This window comes from Anarrhichthys ocellatus, unplaced genomic scaffold (assembly GCF_004355925.1).
Source record: "Anarrhichthys ocellatus isolate YVR2014 unplaced genomic scaffold, GSC_Weel_1.0 scaffold30, whole genome shotgun sequence".
In the NCBI taxonomy this organism is placed as follows: domain Eukaryota; kingdom Metazoa; phylum Chordata; class Actinopteri; order Perciformes; family Anarhichadidae; genus Anarrhichthys; species Anarrhichthys ocellatus.
Window position 1 is genome coordinate 4,654,132 of NW_022280060.1, and position 5,639 is coordinate 4,659,770.

A 5,639-nucleotide genomic window follows, 5' to 3' on the forward strand; every position below is an offset into this window, starting at 1 on the left:
ACTGAAAATTCACAAAAAATCTTTGCTCGGGGAAGTTTTGCTGACCTTTAAAGCCCACAGTCTAGCTTTCGTTCCTGCACTCAGCTGTTTAAAACAAAGGTCAGAGATCAGGATCATCCAACTGGACTGTGTGTATGTTTAGCTTCCAAACTGAAATGAATGCATAAAACTAAATGACTAAACTAAAACTTACCCTCATCTCTCTGCACTTTCTTCTCAGCTCTGGAAAAAAAACAACCTCACCCTCTTGGCCCGGTGTCAGGCTTCAACACCGGGGGCGTCCACGCTACATTTTCATTATTCAAATGGCTCGTGCACTCATTCTTCTGTCACAGCAAAACATCTGCTTTGTAATTGTGGTTGCGTACTTGACAGGCAGCCATTTCTCTCTCTGTAACTCAACTACGGATGACAGAGAGCCGAACTGTATCGTTTTTTTTTTATAGTTGTGTTTGGGATAAATGTATGTTTTAATGACTGCCAACCTCTTGGTTTGTTAAACTTTGGCTGCTGGGTAAGCGTAGCTTTAAATAGCAGGGTAAATCCTTCATAACCGGGTTCAATAAATAGACAGCTATGGCATACAGAAAACTGCAGGATAAATATGTACCACACGGTGTATTTTCTTTTATTCTTTGCAAAAGTAGGCAAAGCAAAATATAGAAAGCTAAAGGATTGTGGCACCTCCTCACAAATCTCATTTTAAAAGATACATACTGATTCAAACTGTTTTCTACTGTAAGGGAACAGGTGAGGTAACCTCACACCTGGAGCTGATCTCCACATCAGGTGAAAATAAAGGACAATCAGAGAAGATGACCTGGTGGCACATGCTGAGAGAGGAGCCGTCAGTCTCTTACCCCAAAGAGCTCCAGGGTGAACTCTGGTTATATTTTAAACCGGTTAGTTGGGCAGCAGCCCGGCTGAGGTAGTTTTGTTTTTCTAGTTTTGCAAGAGGGCTCCTGAAGGAGCTAGATTTTCTCTTTTCTTTGACTTTGAGTTAGAATAAATAAAAACCTAGCTAACCTGACTCTGTTTGATTGCTGTGCTGCCACTATTTTCCTTGTCCTCCACAATATATAATGGGGCCTTGAACAAAAACAAACTGCCTTGAGCCTCAAACATGAGCTATTATAGGTGCAGCCCATAAAATTGTAGTTTACAGTCTGGTGAGGCTCAGTGGAAACAAGTGATTTCAGGAGAGGAAAGGCCATTGCTCTCATTGAAAATTCATTGAGCTGATTTATGTGTGTCTAAGTGTGCATGTCTGAGCGGGTGGTTTAGGACTCTGTGTCTTATTCGTGGCTGTCAGCGTGATGCACAGCTCTAATATAGTGCTTGATCATGCAGAGCGCTCTCCAAGGGAGCCCTTTGCATGCGTTTCAGCGCCATGGAAAAGACCGAACCAGCAGATGGTGCTCTTGTTTTATCCTTGAAGATCTCTCTCTCTCTTTCTTGCATGCACATGTCTTATGGTAACTTGGGTCCAGACAGTGTGAGAGAAAAACAACTCATCCTGGTCAGATATTTGAGACCGTTGTGTCACTATCTGCTCGGTGGGCTCCAGTCACCAGGCCTGCTCCGGGGCGCCGACTGCTTGCTCAGATTATGTGAATTTGGCAGACTGCAGCAAAATACAATACTAGTGGAGCATAAAGCATTCAGGCTCTCTGGTTATCAGTTTCAGTACTCTGCTGGTCACTTTAGTGATGCAGGGAATTCACAACTTTCAATATCGTCATAAGTTGTGCATCCAGACGGTTCCATAATTATTCACGGATAAAATACGGTGTTTACACTGAACAATTAGCTTCCTGGGATTTAAGTAGGTCACTTCTTGAGGATGTGTGGCATGAATGCAAATGCATCCAATTCTACCTTCCAAAAAGCCTTGGCCTCCCCCTCATGTGACTTGCTTCTTTGCCAAGGTAATCCAGGAGTATGGATCTGCATGGAGAGGCTTTACATGCAAATGGATGGGGAGCAGACAGAGAAGCTGCTGGGCTGAATATGGTTAGTGTACTGGAGATGGATGGGAAATGCATACTTCTCCCATAGTGAGAGCTAAATCGTCACGAGGCTGGTGCTGACACATTTCTAAATGAATGTGTTTAGAGCTAAAAAGAGGGTAGATTACTCCAAAGTGGGAGTAGGCAGCGAGGACCTGCTGGAGAGAGTTAAGAGACAGAGTAAAGGCCCGCTGGGCATCCAGGCAGGGATCCATCCATCCATCCCTTTGCCTCTCAGAGTTGACTCATGCTGCCTACGTGGGCAATGTTTCCATGTAAACACACACAGTCAATTCAATAGTGATGTGACAGAGACAGATTGTTCCAGTCATCATGTAAACCTGCCAAGAAGTAACACAAACCTTTTTGATTCATGAAAAGGAAATCTCACTAAAAACTGTTTTAAAACATTAGATGATTAATATTTTGTCCATTCAGCTTTTGCACCAACAAGCTGGTAACATTGTACTGCTCCCTCTCTCAGGTCTCTCACATTCGCACACTTTCTCTCTGCACACAAATGTGTTTTTTACTAATGTTTGCACAAAACGTGCATGTGCAATGTAGTTATTCTGCATCCAATCCACTTCTCCTCTGACTTCCTTCTCTGTTTTGGCTTTATTATGGCCATAACAAACAGGGAGACACACGAACCTTTAGCAAAAAAAGCTTGAAGGGAATTTAATATTGACAGTGTGGGAATCAGTGGTGTCAGTAGTGTGTGTGTGTGTGTGTGTGTGTGTGGTGCATAAATTTAAGACGTGTGTACAGGTGTTATAAAGGTGCGAGGCAAAACATAAAGTTAGACTAAGGCAATATAACAAAACTAAAAAGCAGGTACCTGAAAGAAGTGGAGACCTGCAGCAGCACAGCAGAGAAGAGAGAGACTAGCAGCACCAGGTGTTCCTCGTTGGCCCTAACGACCCCCTACCACCAGGTATCTGGAAAACACGGCAGAAGACAGATTGGCAGCGAAGGGCAGAGCTCGTCACACCTTAAAACTTATGCCACAGAAATGTGTACATTTGTAGGAATAACACAAAGTAAGGTAAAAGCACAGTGATATGCTTTAGCTAGAAGACTAGTTGGACTACAGTCACAGCTATCCTTAGCTAAAGCTATTTTACAGATGTATGCTGACCTATTTCCTGGAACTGAAAAATCAATCTTAATGTTCCATCATCTTAGTAATTGAGTTTGTTACATCACATTCATAAGACAGTATCTAAATCTAATCTTAAAATAAAAAGATGGGGAATAATCATCCTAAAAAGTGATAACCTGTTTTACAACTTGCATAGCTCGCATACAGTTTGGCTTCAAACGTCAAACCCTTATCTCTCATCTTCACTGAAAGGTTTTGAGGGGTGGCACTGGATCTCCTATGCAAGTTGCATCAAGCATTCCGCGCTGAAAGGCCCAATCTGTGATTCAAACTTAAACATGAGGGCCATCCCAGCAAGAAAATTCAAAACACAGGAACCTGCTGTCACTCCCAGAATGATTGGCAGGTCTTTTATTACATGGATTAATGCGAGGCCTCAACTAAATCCAAGATGTCAATGCGTCAGAAGCTGCTGAAAGCTGCAAACACCAAAGTAGCATCCGCATTGACGAGGAACATGTTTCTTTTCCTCATCAAGACACATTTTCAGTTATGACTGTGAATTTGGCTCCGATTATTTCAAGGAGTTGGACCTTAAATGACACTCGCAGTCAAGAAAATGTCGTACCCAAATGAGGACTCTCACACTTTGGGCTCTTTCACTCACTCGCACACACACACACACACACACACACACACAAAGCAAGGAGGTGTGGGCTCTTTATTGGTACTTACGTCAGTGTGAAAAGAACAATTTCTTGCCTATATTCCTGTCTGAGGTTAACGGGCAACATCAGTCTCTTCCTCGCTCTCTCCCTCCCACAATCTCTCTTTCCCAACTCCTTCATCTTACTTTCTCGCTCTTACCTCGCCCACCTCACTCTCACTCTCCCCCGCTCTCTAGCTTTCTGTCTGCTTCCAACATACATTTATTTATCAGTGTGGGGAGCCTTGCTGCGAGCACTGGCCCACAGGGACCCTTTCACTTTGCTGATGTGCACAGCGGCTGCTGATTGTAACCTTATGTGCCCCTGCTTGTGAGTCATGTGAGGTAAAATGAGTTTGTGTGTATGCGTGTGTGTTAGAGAGAGACAGTTGGGAAAAAGCCAGACTACTGACTACTTTCATCATGTGGCAATCAACTTGCCACTGACACTCAGTCAAAGCATTATAGCATCAAGTCCCACAGGGTGCGCATTAGGCCAATCCTAAGGGCAGATATCGATTCAGCACGGTTGGGATTCAGATACTGCACACACATCATGCAGTCATTTGTGAAGAACAGTTGCTCGGTAATCACAAGTATTATCACTCAGTTGGTAATCGGAAGGACAAATGTGCAGTGTCCTTATCTATAATGGATTATTAGTTATTTATTGCACTAGAACGAGTTTTGCTCTCCATGTTTGATGGAATGGTAACTAGATACCAAACTCATTGAGGAAGCTGTTTTATAGTTCATGGTTATATCTTTTCGTTGATTTCCCTGCACATACACTCCAATAAAAGGGGCATAAAACAATAAATTGCAACTAAAAATAACCAACACAATTTCTGTGCTACATGTTTTGCTGTGTTTGACTATTTTAACCTGCAATAACTGATGTTTTGGCCGTTTGGAGACAGCGTAAAGGAAACAGTGACATATTGAAAAGCTCATATGGAAAATATGTTTGCAAATTTTCTCCTCTTTATACAACCAACAGATACAGAGCAACATTGTTATTCATTCGAAGACGTGGTTGAAAAAAATATTCCCTCCCTTTTAGCTCAGTTTTGGTCTCCATCAACTCGAGAGGGAAATATGAAGCAAGATGCTAAATGCTCCACTATGTTCACCGGGTATTCACTAACTTTATCTGTATGCCATGTGGTGCTAGGCAGGTAGTGTATAATTAATCTGCGCTTTTTCAATGGAGCGGCCAGAAACTGTGCTGATGAAAGCTGTGAGAGTGAACCCAACCAGTACATTTGTAGGACAGAAAAACAAAACAATGAATAGAAATGTCTGTAAAGCTAAAGAGACCTGCATATTCTGGGGGTAATTCTTGGAGTTCTTCCCTATACGGCCCCTTTTACATTACAATTAGTAATTTGATCTATTGTTAATATAAAAAAAATTGCTTAGTGCAGCTTTAATTGGTTTTATTTCAGAATTATTGTAGTTTGAAGTGAGACTATGTCATTTCTGCTGGACAGCAAACATAAGTGACAACTGCGGGATAATGTTAAATATTAAAACATAGTAGAAAAGTCACATGAAATCATTAAAAATACACATCAAGTCATCAAACTGAATCAGCAATGTCTGTTACACAGTAACACTTATCTAACGTTGCTAACATCAGCTAAAAATGAGCCACCTTTAACTACTGGTCATACCAGACCAAGTAAAGGATGCTGCAGCAAAACCCCTGGTTGTATCGATCTGTGCAAGGGTGTGTTTTAGTCCTCAATTGAACTTCTTGTCGAACAATATAACATAGATGATGTTCTTATACGTATTTTATGCAAAACTCTTTGGA

The 5,639-nt window shown here is 41.8% G+C and overlaps 1 protein-coding gene across 1 annotated transcript in view; it reads right to left on the reverse strand.

Moving 5' to 3' along the window:
- The window catches only part of colgalt2b (collagen beta(1-O)galactosyltransferase 2b), a 26,823-nt gene extending 23,399 nt beyond the window's left edge, over positions 1 to 3,424 (reverse strand). The window contains exon 1 of the mRNA XM_031864011.1: positions 2,851 to 3,424. The gene's annotated coding sequence lies outside the window, so the exon portion shown is untranslated. The remainder of the gene's footprint in view (positions 1 to 2,850) is intronic.
- Between the last annotated feature and the right edge of the window lie 2,215 nt (positions 3,425 to 5,639).